Source organism: Microcaecilia unicolor, chromosome 3 (genome assembly GCF_901765095.1).
Source record: "Microcaecilia unicolor chromosome 3, aMicUni1.1, whole genome shotgun sequence".
In the NCBI taxonomy this organism is placed as follows: Eukaryota; Metazoa; Chordata; class Amphibia; order Gymnophiona; family Siphonopidae; genus Microcaecilia; species Microcaecilia unicolor.
Window position 1 is genome coordinate 119193240 of NC_044033.1, and position 20025 is coordinate 119213264.

Genomic DNA, 20025 nt, shown 5'->3' on the forward strand with positions numbered 1-20025 from the left:
TCCTGAATTGGAAGACGCATTACCCCTCTTATACTGAAAAGCCTCAGGCAGTGGTGGACCTAGTGGCTAGCATTATGGCCACCCATAACCCAACCTGGACTGATTGTCAACAACTTCTCCTGACCCTCTTCACAACTGAGGAGAGGCGGAAGATTTTGCAAAATGCTGAGGCCATCACGCGAGCGCGTGCCCCCGAGGGGACACAGAACCTAGAGGAATGGGTTAGAGCTCGGTTTCCTCGCGCAGCTCCAGTTTGGGATCCAAATAATGGGCAGCACTATGAACTGTTGTCTGGCTATTGCCGGGACTTGCTGGAAGGTATGAGGAAAGGCATAAAGAGGCCCATTAATCTGGCAAAGGTCTCTGAAATTCTCCAAGGGGCAACTGAATCCCCTGGGGCCTTTTTAGAGCGACTAATTGAAGCCTACAGAACATACACCCCATTTGATCCTGAAGCACTAGAAAACCAGAGAATGGTGAATAGTGCATTGGTGGCCCAGAGTATGCCAGATATCCGGAAGAAGTTGCAGCGTCAAGAGGGATTCGCAGGGATGAATACCACCCAGCTAATTGAGATCGCAACCAAGGTTTTCATTAATAGAGATCAGGAGGTGCGCCGAGAGGCTGATCGGAAGATGCAGAAGAAGGCCGACCTTTTAGCGGCAGCCATTACTAATTCCACCCTTAATCGAGGTCGACCTCTAGCTAATGGGAAGCCAAAGTGGGACCCCGGACCACCAGCCAGGCCCCGAGATTCCTTCAATCAATCCCGGCCAAGGGGGGAGAATCCCAGACCAAGATTGGAGAGGGACCAGTGTGCCTACTGTAAGGAAAGAGGGCACTGGAAAGATGAATGCCCCCAGAGGCGCCAGGGACTGAGAAGGGGACCAGGAGATCGAGGAAGCCGAGGCCGAGTTCGAGAGGGAAGATATGAGCCTCCTGAATCTGACATCATCGGGATAGCCGAGATGGCAGAATGGGACGAATAGGACAGACCGGGTTCCTACAAACTGGGCTCCCAGGAACCTATGGTCAAGTTAACTATAGGGAGCCGCTCAATTCCATTCATGATTGATACAGGAGCTGAACATTCTGTTGTGACGGAGCGATTAGCGCCTGTGTCTGGAAAAACTGTCCGAGTGGTGGGAGCCACGGGGGTGCAGAACCGGAGGCCCTTCCTGACAACCCGTAGATGCCAATTAGGCTCACACACAGTCACTCATGAATTCCTGTATATGCCAGACTGTCCAATCCCTTTGTTAGGTCGAGACCTGCTGTCCAAGCTTAGGGCCCAAATTTCCTTTGACTCTGATGGCCAGACTTCGGTCTCCTTTCGGCCCCCGACATCCAGCCCTAAGGGTATATTGAGTTTTTGCTGCCCCCTTGAAGAAGAATGGCGGCTGCATCAGTCACATGGCCAAGTTGACCTACCCCTGGCAGATAGCTTTCAGGTCAGTGGGGTTTGGGCAGAAGATAATCCCCCAGGGTTGGCCCGAAATATTCCTCCTGTCCATGTAGACTTACTTCCAAATGCCCGGCCAATCCATCTTCGCCAATACCCAATTCCCAGAAAGGCTCTGGAAGGGATCCAAGCACACCTGAATCGTTTGTTATCCCATGGAATTATTCGACCTTGCCAGTCTCCATGGAATACGCCACTGTTGCCAGTTCAGAAGCCAGGGACTGAGGACTACCGGCCAGTCCAAGACTTACGAGTGGTCAACAAATCTACTATCTCATTACACCCTGTAGTGCCTAACCCATATGTCCTGTTAGGATTGATACCTTCTGGAGCTACCCATTTCACGACACTAGATCTAAAAGATGCCTTCTTTTGTATTCGGGTGGCCCCCGCCAGTCAACTGCTTTTTGCCTTTCAATGGGAAAACCCAGTAACAGGAAGGAAGCTTCAGTATACATGGACCCGCCTGCCACAGGGGTTCAAGAATTCCCCCACTATTTTTGGGACAGCCCTAGGGCAAGACCTTAAGACTTTTAAATCTGAGCCTTCCAGGCGAGTTTTACTCCAGTATGTAGATGACCTCCTGATTGCAGCAGTGACTCAGGAAGAGTGTTTTGAGGCTACCAGAGAATTGCTGGAGTTACTCTTGGATGCAGGCTATAAGGTCTCACGCTCAAAGGCCCAACTTTGTCAGTCAGAAGTGAAGTATCTGGGTTTTTGTATTTCCCAGGGAAGTCGGAGACTGGATGTCAGTAGGAAGCAAGCAGTTGCTGCAATTCCCCAACCCAAGTCCAGAAGGGAAGTTAGGGAGTTTCTGGGAGCAGCTGGATTCTGTAGAATTTGGATTCCAAATTTTGCATTGATGGCGAAACCCCTTTACCAAGCCACAAAGGGGGGTGAAAAGGAACCATTTGAATGGGGACCTACAGCTCAACAATCCTTCATTGCCATAAAGAAAGCCCTACTCCAAGCCCCTGCGTTAGGCCTTCCTGATGTGGAGAAACCTTTCTCATTGTATGTCCATGAGCGACAGGGGGTTGCTCTGGGTGTGCTGACCCAGATGATGGGATCCTGGCAGAGGCCTGTTGCATACCTGTCTAAACAGCTGGATGGAGTGGCTAAAGGATGGCCAGCCTGCATGAGGGCCATTGCAGCAACAGCCTTACTGGTCCAGGAAGCTGATAAGCTGACCTTGGGGCAAGAACTGGTTGTTAAAGTCCCCCACGCAGTTCTTACCCTCATGGAGTATAAGGGCAACCACTGGTTTACAAATAACCGCATGGTTAAGTACCAAGCTAGCTTATGTGAGAATCCACGGATACATCTGGAAACAGTGGCTACATTCAATCCCGCCACTCTTTTGCCAGCATCTGAGGGACCACCGGATCATGATTGTATCCAAACCATGGATGAAGTGTACTCCAGTCGACCAGATCTTAAAGATGTTCCGTGGAGGGACCCAGATGTAATTTATTTCACAGATGGAAGCAGTTACGTGGAGAACTCCAAGCGATTGGCAGGCTATGCTGTGGTGACAGAAGACAAGGTGATAGAAGCAAGAGCCCTGCCCCAAGGAACTTCAGCCCAGAAAGCAGAACTTGTGGCCCTCATACGAGCTCTGGAGTTAGCAGCAGGACTGGTAACCAACATTTATACTGATTCCAAGTATGCCTTCACAACTCTACATGCTCATGGAGCTTTGTATAAGGAAAAGGGACTCATAAATGCTGCAGGCCAACCTGTTAAGTATGGACCCGAAATACTTCAGCTGCTAGAGGCTGTGTGGGCCCCTAAGAAGGTAGCTGTTATTCACTGCAGGGGACACCAAAGGATAGATACTCCAGTGGCCCGAGGGAACCGCCATGCTGATCGGGTGGCCAAGGAAGCTGCTCGAGGACCCCCAGCAAGTACTGTGACTACCCTGTTCCAAATTCGATTGCAAGAATGGACGCCTATGTACACCCAAATGGAAGAGAAATGGGCTCAAGAGGAAGGTGCGGTAAGGAGACCTGATGGCTGGTTACATCTCCCTGATACCAGAGTTCTGGTGCCACGCCACCTAGCTTGGCCTGTAGTGTCTCAAGCTCATGACCTATCACACTTAGGGAAAACAGCACTAGCCCGCCTACTCAGTCGAGTAGTGGTGCTGGAAGGATTGGATAGTCTGGTTGCCACTGCCTCTGCCCGATGTACTCTTTGTGCCCAGAATAATGCTCGTCAGGGACCCCGTATTCCACCAGGAGTTCAGTCTAGGGGACTAACACCCTTTGAGTCTCTAGTTATAGACTTCACAGAAATGCCCAGGAGCGGTAGGTTCCGATACCTCTTGGTCATGGTCTGTACCTTTTCTGGGTGGGTGGAAGCATATCCTACAGTTACTGAGAAAGCCACAGAAGTAGCTCGAGCCCTCCTTAGAGATGTCATCCCCAGGTATGGACTGCCCCTTGCCATAGGTTCAGATAATGGTCCCGCCTTTGTTGAAGCTACACTTCAGGCCCTGTCCCGCGCATTGCGCATTACCTGGAAATTGCATTGTGCTTATCGTCCCCAGAGTTCAGGGCAGGTTGAGCGGGCAAACAGAACCTTGAAAAATAGCCTAGCAAAGATTTGTCAGGAAACCCAACTGAAATGGCCACAGGCACTGCCACTAGCCCTCTTCCGCCTCCGATGCACTCCAACTAAAGGAACAGCCCTCTCTCCCTTTGAAATTGTGTATGGGAAGCCCCCAGCCATTTTGCAGGGAATTAAGGGAGACATAGGGATTTTAGGGTCTGCCCAGGTACAGGAGCAGGTAGCCCTCTTGGGCAAGATAATTTCTGAACTTCAGTCTTATGTGAGAGAAATAAACCCTGTCCCCTTCCAGGCTCAGGTACATTCCTTCCTGCCAGGGGATAGAGTTTGGGTGAAAGACTGGAGGCTCCAGCCTTTGGGGCCCCGATGGAAAGGACCTTTTACTGTTTTGCTTTCTACCCCTGCAGCTGTGAAGGTCGCAGGGATTACTCCATGGGTCCATTGGTCTCGAATTAAGTCTGCTGACCAGACTGAGCCCAGCACGGATCAGACGGAGCCTAGACAGTGGAGAGCAGAAAGAGATCCAGCGGAGCCATTGAAGTTGCGCTTGACCCGAACCAAAGAATCTACTAGCTGAAAAGAAGGGTCAACTGCATACTGCAGGAGCTGCTGAACTTCGGCTTCACACTGAGACTCTTTCTTGCCTAGATTCTGGCTTTCTTGGAATTTGAAAGCTTGATCCTTGTCAGTTGAGGGTCTATCCCAACTGGTATAAGAACTCAAAGACTGAGAACATTATATGAGAGTAATCTGTGATTAGCACAGACTGTTGAAATATTATTGCTTAATTAGTTTGCTGTATTTGTTTTAGATTAGGAAGAAAGAAAATGTTAGTAGTTTGGATGCTTTTGTTGTTTTCTACTCCTTGCCTCCTTGTTCCTAAAACCCCAACTCGTTCCAACCTTTGGTTACACTCTGTCCAGGAACTAATTAGTCAGGCAAAGATTACTTCCCCTTGTATTGTGTGTTCCCGATTTTCTCCTTATACTACAGATGTCCCAGCTGTTCCTGTCCCTGTGCAGCTCCCAGCTCTTATACCTCCCTACTTTTCGAGTTCAGGCCCTTGGAGCCAGGATTATACTTGGTGGTCCTTTTATAATGCTACTTCCCCTTCTGATTCTTCTCTAAGGCCAGTTTTTACGTCTCCCTATCCAGCTTCTGGAGTGTTTTGTTTAACAAGAGACATCTCAACTGTTCTTCCCATTCCCTGTAATTATACTAATGTTCTCCCAGAGAAGGAGGAACCTGTGTGGGTAGTTTCTCCAGGTACTCCTATGTGTCCTACTACCATACCTGTAGATTATGACCAAGGTGATTATCTGGCTCCTAACTATACTACTGAGAAGACTATAGTGTCCCATCCTATTTTCTACTTTCATAAGTCCCCGGGGTATGAAGGGGTTGCATCATATGAGCGGTCTGTTACAATTGGGGATTGGCACCTATGGTGTACAAAGTCTCCATTTCTTCTTCGTTCCCCCTGGGATAGGGGCTCGCATTATGGGCATCCTAATCTCCATCCTGTGCCTACATTTATTGGGAACTTTCGTCGCCCTCTCCTTGGTCATTACTGGCTCTGTGATAATGTCCTCCACATGATTCTTCCCCCCACATATGATTTTTGTGTATTGGTAACTTTGAATTATTTTCCTAAAGTTATTCCTCTTCTCAAACCACCATCCCCGCACCGCTCTAAGCGAGAGGCCTTGTCCTTACCCTCCTCCGTTGCCACAGAGGATGAGGCGATTGAATTAGCCCTCCAGTATATCAATTCTACTTATCCTCTGACTAAAAAGAGACTTGTAGCCCTTTCTGCCACGGCCTGGATTCCAATTGGGGGCCCGGTAGCGGGTATTACTGAACTAGGTATGGCCACCCGGAGACTTCAATCCCTACTTCATGTTCTAGTTCATGAGCTGAACGTGGTAGTCAATGCATTGCAGGATCAAATTAATGAATTAAGTATAGTTTCTCGGTATAACCGTATGGGTCTTGACTATCTCTTTGCAGCCCAGGGTGGCCTCTGCACAGTGCTAAATTCTTCAGAGTGCTGTACTATTGTCATAAATAGGACGCATGTAGTTAGGCATGTTATGGATAAAGTCCTACAGTTGGCCAGCCTTAATGTGGAGGATTACCGAGGAGGATTAGACCTTACCTCCTGGTGGTGGTCATTGACCTCCTGGATATGTCCCTTGTTCATTTCCCTAATAGTCTTAGTTCTAGCAGGGTTGTTGTTTTGTTTCCTGGCCTCATGTGCTTCGGCAGTATGCCGTCGGACCTTAACAAGTAGGGTAATGGTGATTCACAAGCCTATTCCTAGTTAGGATCACTATAATCTCCAGAGTTTGAGTAGTGAGACTTATCTCTGCATAAGCTGATTTTAGTCTCAAAGGGGGGAATGAGGCAGCCATGGGCATAATATATATAAGAAATCATATTAAGGGTTAATTCTGTTTAAAGGTGCTCAAATACTATTTTAAATTCTCAGTTTTGCAAGTACAGTGAAGGAATGCCAGATGGTTCAGGTTAATTACTCAATGTCTAGCTTGGCTAAGCCAAAGGTTAGAAAGGTCAGTGAGAAATGAAACTCTGTCCCTTGTGAATAATGAAGGCTAGCTCAACATTTGTATACTATTAGGCATATTGAATAGTTTTGCAAGCAGGCATGAGCCAGACATATGACATATTGTAGTTTAAAGATTAGGCAGAAATACTGTTTAGAGAGAGGCAATAGATTAGAATTTAGAAGTTCTTGATATGTAGAATATGTCTTATAAGGATGCTTACTTTAGAATATGCTGTATTCTGTGTAAATTAATAATTCTGTGTAGAATGTCTGTTAAATTCTGTATTACTCTTTGTCTGCTGTTTAAGAGGTCAAGCAAGGACTGCAGTGAAGAGGCCAACATGTGTTTTAAGTTATCTGCAGTTCTGGCTGGTTCAATGTATAAGCTGATAGGTGAAAGAGGTCAGGACTAGTCAGCTCTCTTCTCCTTGATTAATTATAGGTAAAATGTAGGAATGGTCTTGAAAGTAATAACCTGATATGTATGCTATTAAGTAAGATTGGCCCTTGACCCCTTTAATGAATGCCAGAGTTTAGTTAGCAGTTAGTACTAGGAATATGAGAAATCAATCATAATAACATGTAAGAGACTGGAGCCCAAATGTCTGGTGTAAGGGGCCCCAGGTCACAGGTCAGTTTAGGATGTCTGGAACCTATGTAACTGATATTTGTATGGAGCTGATTGGTTGAGGCAAGGTAATCAATCTATTCCTTAACCAATTGGAGAGTAAGGGGGCTAGGCTAGGCTAGATAGAACTGTATTTAAGTGGGAGAAGAAGCAGTTTACGTCAGAAGGAGCTCAGAAGAGAAAGAAGGACAGAAGGAACAGACAGAAGAAGGAGAAGACAGCATAAGAAGAGAAGCAGCTGAGACAGAGAGCTGAGAGAGAGACAAAGAGAGCTGAGAAAGAGAAGAAGAGACTTAATGCTGATGTTCTACTTTGTTTGCTGGCAAATAAAGAAGATTTCTCTCTCATTCTGGTGTGCTGTCTGACTCCTGAAGTATCATAAATTCATGCATCAATTCCTGCAACAATATTAAGTATATATATATTCAGAACACAAAGAGACCATATTTTTAGCTTCAAAAAGATTGATTTAATATACAATTGCACACGAGAGGTAGGTTTTAAAGAGGAATCTTTACAGGTAATCTGTGCATAAAATAGAACAAAGTAGCAGCTAGATCAACTTACAAGTCCTTGTTACAAGCATGCTGTGGTCCAGCTTATTGATGAGCACATGTTTCAGGAGCAAGGCATCAGCAGATGAAGAGGATCTGACTTGCTGGCAGTTGATGAGAATCTGAGTTGTTTGCAGTGAAGAGAATCTTGCTTGCAGTTGAAGAGAATCTGAGTCTTGGGAAACAGCTTGTCCTTTTATATCTTGCAATCTGCAGGAGCATATGCCATGTGGATCTTTGTTCTGATTTCCTGGTTTCCACACGACCCCTGAGCATTTGCAAAGCATTGTGGTATCTTGGTCTGCACACGACCCCTGAGTTGGTCCCATGTCTTATGACATCACGAGACTTACAGTCTGGACTTTGCTGGCAAATGTCTTTTGATGTCCTGTTCAGTCTCTGGGGCAGATACACATTACAAGTCCTTCCTTTCTGCACATGTCTGGAAGCTGATGGGAGGGGCAGGTATACCTTTGACAAGCAAATGTCCTGTTTATGCTTCCTCTGAGTATTCAGGTGTCCACCTTAGTCCATCTTTTGTTAGGTGGGAGGGCAGAGGAAGCTCTTTTGTGTTTGTTAAGTGTTTGTAGTTAACTTATTCCTGCTCTCAGAAGCTCCCAGAAAAAGTAATGGAGAGAGAGAGGCTTGAAATAAAACTATTCTCTCTGCTGCTGTGTCAAATATATATTTTTAAAAGATACACAAATATATTGTTGTATATATATCCAGCAAATATGCTACATATTTCAGTAATAAACTGATACCGTTACAGGATGAGGGGTGCATGAAGGGAAAGGGAAATGGGACTTGAAATACCATCTTTCTGAGGTTTTTGCAACTACATTCAAAGCGATTTACATATATATATATTTTTGTTACATTTGTACCCCGCGCTTTCCCACTCGTGGCAGGCTCAATGCGGCTTACATGGGGCAATGGAGGGTTAAGTGACTTGCCCAGAGTCACAAGGAGCTGCCTGTGCCTGAAGTGGGAATCAAAGTTCAGGTACTTATTTTGTACTAGGGGCAATGAAGGGTTAAGTGACTTGCCCAGAGTCACAAGGAGCTGCAGTGGGAATCGAACTCAGTTCCCCAGGATCAAAGTCCACTGCACTAACTACTAGGCTACTCCTGTGCACTTCTTAACAGTAAGATGATGATGTCACCAGGGGGGGGTCTGTTGGATAATCGAGACTGTACTTTGCTTACAAAATTGTTTATTATAACATTGAGCCTGGCAGCTAGTGAGTCCCACGTGTTAGAATATAATGCCTGCTTGTCCTTGGAGAAAGCTAAGTTACGTGTAGCATGTGTTCTTCAAGGACGGCAGGCATATATTCTCACATCCCTGCTGCCTCCCCTTGGAGTTGTCTTCCGAGCTGTTGTACGATTCTGCTTGAGCGTCGGGTGGGAAGGCACCCACGCATGCGTGGTGGGGGCACTGTCTCAAAGATTTAAAGTTATATTACACTTGGCAGTGTCTGCACCTTGCTATGTGGATGATGCCATCAACATGTGAAAATATATGCCTGCTGTCCTCAGAGAACACTTGCTTATAGGTAAGTAACTTAGCTTTTCCAAAGGCAATTTTTACCTTCAACAGTATTGATTCAGATATTTCCTTTTGCACTTTGCAAGTTTCTTTTGCATGTGCAAATATTATGCACTTAATTTTTTTAGCAGCGTTAATTTGTTTGATTTTCAGTCATTTCTATTTCTTGGTTCCTGTTGCATGCAGATCATATGACAATCGCATGAACTAGGAATCCAAGTTTTCCTGGTCAGTTAATGAGCAGATTCTCCTGAACATCTAAGATATGTGCACTGAACTGAGGTCCCTGGAAGCAGAGAGGCAGTCCCCCAGTCCTTTTATGGTGTGAGTAACCTCTACTTTGGAACAGTTAAACTAGTTATTAGCATCTCTTGTACACCCCATTGAGGACCTTGCATTGCTGCAGAGGTCAATTAATGAGTATGGGCAACTCTGACTCGAAGGCACATTTGGATCTGAACCTGGATGATTTATAAGCCTCAGTTTGTAAGTTCTACAGAATCATCAAGACCTTGTGTTTGTTGTCTCTTGTTATACAGGTCTCTGTGTGAGCCTTATTTTTGTCATTTATTGTCCCTAGTTTTGACTGAAGTTGGAGCCATGATAATTGATGCGACTACTCACAAGTTTCAAGCTTGTGATAACCATCACCTTTTTGTTTGTCCCCATGTATCCAATAAACATTTTCCTATAAATATATATTGCTTTGATTGCAAATTGCTGTAGAAGCATAATATAAAGCTTATAAATAAATAAAATTGTCTCTAGGTTTCCTTTGTGCAGGGTTGTATGAGAGAGACATGTCAGGAAGAGGGAACTATGAGGTATGAATGGAAAGAGGTGAGAGCAAACTCAAGAGACTGAAGGGAGATGGAATCGCTGAGCAGGAATAATACTGCTGTATTTTAAGTCTGTGGCAAAAATTCTTAGCAAATAAAGCTCATGGGTAGAAAACACACACAAGAAAAAAAAAATCTGCTCCAACAAGCCAGTTCAGCCACAATACGTAAACAAAATGAGAACTGCTTGGTTCATGGTTCCAAAAAATTATTCACTGTGTTACTGCAGCACATTAAAAACTGCTTGATTCCACAATTCTCTGGTTCTTAGTCCAATGCACTTTTAAACCTACATGCCTTCCAACAGTGTCTGCAAGCTCACCATCAGTGTGGAGCTGTGGTTTGTGGTCCCCCTCGTGGGTTACTTAAATGCTCCTGAGCTCCTATTTCTAATACCAGCTCCTTAAAGTCACTGCTATAATGTTAGTTAAAGCACTTAGCACTAATTAAAAAATATTCTCTTCCACTTATATAATATGTGAACCGCTTTGGTAGTTACAGAAAGGCGGTATTTCAGATCCCTTTCCCTGTTAGTGAATCGGCAGTGGCTGAAAGCTTAGGTCCTATGCTTAGCTGGGGACTGTGTAGTCTACACCTTCTCAAAAGACATTACATGATGTGATACCCGCAAGTGAGCCTTCTCCGGAGTAGCCCCCACACTCTGGAATGCACTCCCTGAAAGGCTTCACTTAATACGAGACTATCTCTACTTCAGGAAGCAGGTGAAAGCTTGACATTTTAACTAGGCCTTTAATGGAAGATGTAACTAACCTGTTAGTCTCACTCATACACACAAGGAGTGACACGGGCTGCACATACTGCAGCAGGACATGTTTATCCACTCCTACCATAGCTGAGATAATATTTAACCATCTCTCTGACCTCATGTGCACCTTGGTTTAAATTAGTCACCTGATTTTCTAACTCCTCTTACTCTCCTACCTATCTGTATGTTCTATCTTTGCTTATACCCTACACTGTCAATTAAAATGTTCTATTACGTATTGTGTTGACATTGTAAGTAGTATACTATGCCATACTTTGTATTGTTATTTGAATATTTTTACTGTTGTAATTGTCTATTGGTCATTTATTCTTACTGTACACCGCCTTGAGTGAATTCCTTCAAAAAAGCGGTAAATAAATCCTAATAAATAGAAAATGTGCACTGAACCAAGTACTCCAGCAGCTTTTTGGCCTTGTCAGGTGATTTCTCTGAGTTCTTACTGAATTGCAGTAATAAAGTGAATATTTTTGGTACCACAGAGTAAGTAAGCGCTTCTTTTAGGGTTTTTTTTTTAAATGTAGAAATAGGTGAAGCTCATTAGAAAATGTCTCCCTCTGTGTCCTATTAATAGAAGGCATTGGGTTGTTTCGTTTTGTAGAATAAAAAAATATGTAGTTGGCAATATTTAAAGAGAACTAGGTATGTGTGTCTGAAATGTCTGTGTTGGTTTTAGAGACGTCTTTACTGGGTTGAGCTGCAGAGCTAAGCAGGTGCCAGTTTTTGCTGGAAAGTAAACACCTGCCAGGCTATTCCAGATATCTGGGCAGCTCAGAGGCATTTTCCCAGGCTCCCAATGAATGGTCACTAATAGCCGTGGGAGAGGGCTTTCCACTGTGTTATACTCTCTACCACAGACTCTTCTTGGCAAGCTTATGGAAGCTCAACTCATCTTGGCGGTGACTCCTCCTAAAAGCAAGTGTTACAGGATGGTTTTACAATCAAAACTCAGTGTCTGATATTTCCTTTTAGTATCATGGGACTATAAAATATAACAACCAGGGCAAATCACCACTCCTTAAAACACATTACTCATTGAGGCTCTTTAAAAATTTAAAGGTAAAATACAGATTTATGAAGACTGAATCTTTTTTTCCAATTACATTTTAGTTTCCAGCATTTCAGTTTATGGATGTGTAGGAACCCCAGCATTATGAATTGTAACATGTACAATTTGAAATACTGAAATTATAACACCAATAGAAGTTTTGAAGCAGCCCTTGAATAATTCTTTGTCCTAACACTGAATATATGTAGCTGTGAGGCACTACCAAAACTTGGATCAAGAAAGAAGACATCCTTCTATGAAAAGGTGGTGTTTTCTATTCTTAATACGCCCAACAGAGAGTCATTTCTTAAGCCATGTTTCTGTGGGAAGAGAAAGACGGGAAGGAGAAAATTGTAGCAATTTAACAAGACTGAACTAACAGTTGACATTGGCAATGATCTGATGTGGTTTCACTGCTCCCAAGAGATATCACTGTGTACAGCAGTTACAGTTTTAAATAAAGCTGTACAATCTGTTGAGGATTTTCTTAATATCTACTTCTATCTAGATTATCTACAAACATGCTGTAATGTGTCCTAGCAACCAAAGTTCATAAATTCTCCTTAGAAATTGTAATAGTTCTTTTGTATAACTACGTAGGAGGTCTGGGAAGATAACCAGTGTCATCCGACTGTAGACTTCACGTGATGCAATTTGACTTTCAGATCTACAGTGCTGTCAGTGATTCCTGCTAAACATTAGAAATCAAACAAAATAAAACATGGAAAAGAAAATAAGATGATACCTTTTTTTATTGGACATAACTTAATACATTTCTTGATTAGCTTTCGAAGGTTGCCCTTCTTCGTCAGATCGGAAATAAGCAAATGTGGTAGATGACAGTATATATAAGAAAAACTTCCAAGTATTTCATTGACAGTCTAACAGGGTGGGGATGAGTAGGAGGTATGCATGGGAACATCAAAGCATTTCAGAGATAGTCTAGCAGGATGGGGGTGGATAGGTGAGAGGAGGGTGATAAACATAGTAATACAACTTTATGGTTTATAATGGGCTAGAAAACCCAGATCTTTGTTAAGTCCTGTCTGTTGGGTGTCAAAATATTCAATCATTCTGACTTCAAAGGTCTTATGTTCCTGTATTGTTTTAAAGTTACCTTTCAGGATTCTTACTATGAATTCACTGGTACAGTACATAAGTAATGCCATATTGGGAAAAGACCAAGGGTCCATCGAGCCCAGCATCCTGTCCACGACAGCGGCCAATCCAGGCCAAGGGCACCTGGCAAGCTTCCCAAACGTACAAACATTCTATACATGTTATTCCTGGAATTGTGGATTTTTCCCAAGTCCATTTAGTAGCGGTTTATGGACTTGGCCTTTAGGAAACCGTCCAACCCCTTTTTAAACTCTGCTAAGCTAACCGCCTTCACCACTTTCTTCGGCAACGAATTCCAGTGTTTAATTATACGTTGGGTGAAGAAAAATTTTCTCCGATTTGTTTTACATTTACTACACTGTAGTTTCATCGCATTCCCCCTAGACCTAGTATTTTTGGAAAGCATGAACAGACGCTTCACATCCACCTGTTCCACTCCACTCATTATTTTATATACCTCTATCATGTCTCCCCTCAGCCGTCTCTTCTCCAAGCTGAATAGCCCTAGCCTCCTTAATCTTTCTTCATAGGGAAGTCGTCCCATACCCGCTACCATTTTATTCGCCTTTTAGTGATCTGGTTTTGTAAAGTGCTGGCCCACAGGGGTGGGAACCCGGCTGGCACCAGTATTGTTCATGTGATGTCTATGTAAATTAAATTTTGTCTTTAGCATCTTGCCTGTTTCTCCAATATAGCATGCTTCATTACATTTTTTACACTGAATGATATATACCACATTGGAAGATAAGCATGTGAAATATTCCTTTATGTTGAATATTTTTCCTTAGTGAATGACTGTGGGGTCCTGTGAAATGTTTTGGCATAGCTTGCAGCTGGCTATATTGCAAGGATGTGTGCCCTTCTCTTCGTTTTCAGTCTGTGTTGGAAGTTTACTTCTGATTAGCTTGTGCTTCAAGTTGGGTGGCTGTCGGAAGGCCAGCATTGGTGGGGCTGGGAATATCTGTTTCAGTAATTCATCCTCTTGGAGTGCTAAACATCAAATGGAACAGTATTTAGATTGATTTCAGGTATACTCACAATATGGCATGTCTTACTGTAATGGTAGCTGAAGACGAGAAAGCATTTACCAATAAAAAATTAAGACCTTAAAAAAAAGCTATATATTGATTTTTTTTTCATTTGTTTTTTTTGACTTAATGAATAAATTATAAACTTGACAGGAAAAGGCAGTCTAAATAAATAAATAAATATTTTAATAACATTCTAAGAAAAAAGAAACATTCAAATAGAAAACAGTGCTCCTAATTAAGCCCTCCAAAAGGAAGAGGTGGAGTCGATCAAGAAAAAAAAAGCAAATGAAATAATTGGCAGTTGTTTTTAAATATGTGTGAGGCTTAGTCATGAAGATATACATGTATGAATATATTCATTGTACTAAGGAAATATTTAAAGTAAAATTACATTTCAAAGCTGTTTTGCCCTATAATGCTGTGTTAAAGACTTGTAAATACTCATTTTTTTATAATAGTTTGTAAACTGCTTTGACCTGTGCACCAGATACGGTGGGATAATAAATCCTGTAATAACCATACACAGGTAAAATCTCAATGTAGGTAGTCACTCACCTGTTTCCAATCAACTCTAGCTGCTCAAATATTTTAACTCAATGTAGGGTCATCATAAATTAAATAGCAGACATAGGGGCCCTTTTACTAGGGTGCGTAGGTGTCTACTTATGTCCAACGCTCGTCAATTTGGAACTACTGCCTGGCTACTGTGTGCCCCGGGCAGTAATTCTATTTTTTACATGCATCCGAAAATATTTTTTATTTTCTACAGTGTGGCACTAACCGGGCGGTAATCGGCAGTGTACGCACGCTGACGATTACCAACCAGTTAATGTATGACACCTTACCACTAAGTCAATAGATGGCGGTAAGGACTCAGGCCCAAAATGGACACGCACCCGATTTTTATTTTGCCGCATGTCCATTTTTGGGCAAAAAAAAAAAGGCCTTTTTTGCAGGAGTGCTGAAAAATGGACCTGCGCATGTCGAATACATGTGCCTACAACAGCGCAGGCCATTTTTTGGTGCACCTTAGTAAAAGGACCCCATAATTAGTTACCAGTTACAGACAGGGCACTGCTAAAAGTTAGTGCGAGCATAAAATATAAGAGTACATTAACTGAAACCATATGGACAATGGCAGTTACACACACTTACCTCCCTTAGGTGCCTTTTTACTAAAGGGTTGCCGCGTGGCAGTGCAGGTGCCGATGGTAGTTCCACCCCCAGCGTTTGCCATTTCTGGCGCTAGCAGAAATATTGAAAAAATATTTCTGCAGAGGGGTTACCCCGCTGGGTTAGTATGGGAGCCCTTACCGCCATCTCAATGAGTGGCAGTAATTGCTTCCCCCCCCCCCCCCCCCCCCCCCGAAATGGCCAAATGGCAATGCAAACTTACTCCACAGCATTTTCATTTGTTATTTTCACCTGCTGCGGTAAAAGGGGCTCTGACATGCTGCAAAAAAGGCTGCCGCCGCTAGCAGACAACCCCTTGTACCACAGCTTAGTAAAAGGGCCCCTTAGAGCATGCTAATGTTTAGTAAAAATGGCCTAAAATGCGGTGTTGGAGGGGGCATGCAGACCGAGCGTCTTTTTTTTTTAAATGTCCCCATTTCTGTCAGTGTTTGAGCCAATCTCAGCTCATGCACTGACAGGAAGGGAACATTTCAGCAATGAGCTGCAGATTACTGCTGCAGTGTCCTGTTTTTTTTTCTGACAGTGCATTTTTTTAAAAGCAGCAGTGATTTGCCGCCTCAATAACTTCATTGCCATGGTATCTTAGCACAGTAATTTTGCAGGAGAAGCTATGTACTCAGCAATCAGCGTGAACTTCTGCATCAACTTCTAAGTGGGGGGGGGGGGGGGAAAGCGTTGTAATTATCAAGCCGCATTACAACGATAACACTCATTATTTGCCCTTTAATGTATGTTAAGGATTCTAACACAGGTTGTGGAGCTGTAAAATGATGACATTTAAGTCACTGCAGGATACATAGTAATGATATGCAAAACAGGCAAGCACATGTAAAGCAGCTTATTACTATGTGAATTCTATAACAGTTATTTTGCTGTCCCGGGATTACTGGGAGGAGTAGCCTAATGGTTAGTGCAGTGGACTGAGATCCTGGGGAAGTGGGTTCGATTCCTATTTCAGCTTCTTGTGATCCTGGGCAAGTCACTTAACCCTCCATTGTCCCATGTACAAAAACTTAAATTGTGAGCCCACTAGGGACAGAGAAAGTACCTGTATATAAGAGGTATAGCACTGCATATATCTAGTAGCTCTACAGAAATGATTAGTAGTAGTAGTAGCTGCAGCCCGATGCTCCTATGCTCATTTGAAAGGGGCCACCCAAGGTTACTTTGCTGTGCTCTCTTATCCCACACAACCCTTCTGACCAGCCCCTTCCCAAGTCCATGCCTTCCACAGTCTGAGGCCCCCCCCCCCCAAGTCTGGGCCCCTAAATCAAACACCCTTCCCTATTTTACAGCCCCCTTAAGCAGTGGCCCTCCCTCACCCACAGCTCCTTTCCACTTCACTCCTTCCCCAGAAATATCCCACAATGTCGATGCCCCCCTGCCGGGATACCTTGATAATCCCTGGTGTCTAGTGGGGTCTGAGCGGGACAGATTCCCAGTCATTCCTGCTTGTGCTGGCACTGGTAACCTTTAGAAGGTTTCTACAGAATCCTGACCTCTAGTGGTAGTACAGTGAGACTACTGCTAGGAGTCACCAGAGCCACTTTGAACTGCTGCTGGCAAAGGGAGGAGCAACTAGGGATCGCTCCTGCTCAGACCCCTCTAGACACTTGTCAACGAAAGCATAGGGGAGGGGTGCTTGCCATTGTGGGGCATTTCTAGATAGGGGTGAAATGATGTGGTAAGGAGCTTCTGGGGGAGGGGCCCTCTGTTTAAGAAGATCTGTGAAGTGAGGGGAGCTTAGATTTGGAGGGCCCCGTACTTGAAAGGGCATGGATTTGTGGGGGCTATCGGAATGGTGATGTGTGATTGGGTGGAAGGGGGGGGGCAGTGCAAAGTAACCTAGAGCATTGGGCTGCATGTTTCTGGATCAGTAGAATAATGCTGCTTGTGAGGTGGCTCACAGGCAGCATTATTCATTTACCATGGGAGTCATTTCATACCTTCAGATTTTGCATCACATGTCAAAAAAGGAGTATGTGCTTCCTTTTGTTAAGAAATTTGCTGCAAGTGCATTTCAATGGATAATAATGTTTCTCCGAGGACAAGCAAGCTGCTTGTTTTCACGACTGGGTCAACGTCTGCGGCGGCCCCTCCAACGGAATTTTTCCAAAGCAAAAATATAGAGTTTTCACCGAACCTTCTGGCGCACGGGGCGTCTTCTTGCCCATCGCGCGAGAGTCCCGCTCAGTTGTTTTTCTTTCCGCGGTAGAGAGGCAGTGTGTTTCTTAGTCGCTTTGCCCCTCAGTGATCCTTCGGCCAGCTTTTTACGGAGTTTCGCTCCGTTTTGTTTCTTTTCCTGTTCCTCTTCCTTGCCTTGTATATAAAAAAAAAATCCTTTAGTTTTTTACCCGTACAAGTTTCCTTTCATTTCCGCTGCTGCTTCTCTTTTTGTGCTCTTTCATTTGGCACAATCGCGAATTTTGATCTCGCCGCCGCTATTTTCCATCCATGTCATTGAGGACTCCCAGCGACTTCAAAAAGTATACTCTGTGCATCCGGACAATCTCGGGTACTGACCCCCACGCGTGGTGTCTTCAGTGCCTTGGGCCCGACCATCACCCAGACGAATGTAAGTTGTGTCTTAGCTTGAAAAAGCGGACACAGGCGTCGAGACAAGCCCTTCGGGATCGTCTTTTTGGAGCTTTGTCCGGTTCTTTGATATCGACATCGGTACAGAGGTCGGCGGCGTCGATATCGGCACTGGGGATGGCATCGACTTCAGGAGCGCAGGTAATGGCTGTCCGGAGACCAACACACGCTGGGAGCAGTGAGCCGTCAAGTGGGTCTCCACCTGTCTCAAAGACTCCTGCTTTGCAGGCCCACTGGGACCGACCACTCTAGGACCTGACCCCGAGGAGGCGTGTGGATTCCACGTCCTCCTCGTCGGTACCAAGGAGTATCGATGGCGTGCATCGAGCGAAGGCGAAGAAGCATCGTCATCGGTCTCCTTCCAAGCATGGTACCGGGAGCTCTGGGGTGTTGAAGGATTCGGCACCCATGAAGCGTCGATGCCAGGAGGAGCGCTCAACCTCCACAGGTTCTGACGCCGACTCCTGCACCAACCCTGCAGCCTTCCTCGACAGCGACTCTGGATGAGCGCATCCGAGCCATTCTTCCAGGTCTTCTGGAAGGGTTGCTGAGTCAAACTGCTCCGGTACCGGGGGTGCTTGCGCTCTCCGTACCCTCGATGGAAGCGGCAGCTGGCTCTTCGCCTGTGGTGAGGTCTCCGACGCCAGTGCCGCCTGAGGCATCGGCCTCGGCTGCCACCCAGGTCAACTCCCCATCGACATCGCTGGAGGGAGCTTCATCGCTGCCGGCATGGGAGTCAACTTCTCGACATCGCCATCGAGGACATGATTCCTCGGCGTCAAGACGGGCCCGGTTTCAGACTGCAGTTAAGGAACTCTTGTCCAATACTGATGAGGATGCCTTGTGGGATGAAGAGCAAGATCCCAGGTATTTCTCTTCTGAGGAGTCTTGTGGTCTTCCCTCTGATCCTACACCTTCACCAGAAAGAAAGCTTTCTCCCCCGGAGAGTCTTTCTTTCTCTTCATTTGTCCAGGAAATGTCTGTGGCTATTCCCTTCCCTGTGGTATCTGAGGGTGAGCCCAGGACTGAGATGCTCGAGGTCCTTGACCTATCCTTCACCACCTAAGGAGTCGTCCACGGTTCCTTTGCATAATGTGATCAAGGAGACTCTTATGCGGAACTGGATGAAACCACCAAGTAATCCCACCATTCCCAAGAAAGCTGAGTCCCAATATTGGACTCAAGGAGACCGTGAGCTGATGAAGTCGCAGCTACCTTACGACTCTATGGTTTTGGATTCCGCTCTCAAGAGAGCCAGGAGTTCTAGAGACTTTGCCTCAGCGCCCCCGGGGAGGGAATCTAGAACCCTGGTCTCTTTTGGGAGAAAGGCCTATCAGTCCTCTATGCTCGTGGCCAAAATTCAATCTTACCAGCTCTACACGAGCATTCACTTGAGGAACACGGTGAAGCAACTGGCGGACTTGGTCAATAAGCTTTGGAAAAATTCCGTTGGAGGAGACACCGTGGACGTCGACCCAGTCGTGAGAACAATCAGCCTGCTATCCTCGGAAAACACCTGCTACAAGTATGTATCTTCGCTGCATCAGTTTCAAAATTTGCGCCCCAGAACTAAATGTCTCCAGAAACAAAACCCCTTAATGCAATTGAAAATATACACATTGTGGAGCCACATGTGTACTTTTAACCATATCAAAGCAATTTTCAGATAGTCAAATTATCCACATATATGGCTTTGAAAAATGTCCTCCCAAGGTCATTTTGCAACACTGGTATGTATAGCTTTCAAAAACATTTTTGAAACCTGTCAAGTATTTGGGTATAATTTAAACTAGCTGCTGACTTCTATTTAATTTCTAAATGGGAGATCAGTACAAGTGGCCCATGTTTAAACTGATTTGTGCAAAACAGAATAGCATAACTACCATGCAAGTGTTATACAGCTTCTATTATCAGGTTTTCTTTACTGTTTGGGTTGTGCAGGGAAGTGTGTGTTGAAAACAGAGTATTTTGCTCTTGGAACCTTAATTCTAGAGGAAAACATTAGACAAAAGACAGGGAGGGTAGGGATTCTTTTCATGTGTTCCCTTATTCTCTGTTTTGAATCTTCTTGTTTGTAAAA

General features: G+C 44.6%; 1 protein-coding gene across 1 annotated transcript in view; it reads left to right on the forward strand.

The window, feature by feature from the left end:
• The window catches only part of SLX4IP (SLX4 interacting protein), a 236464-nt gene that overhangs the window by 138591 nt on the left and 77848 nt on the right, over positions 1-20025 (forward strand).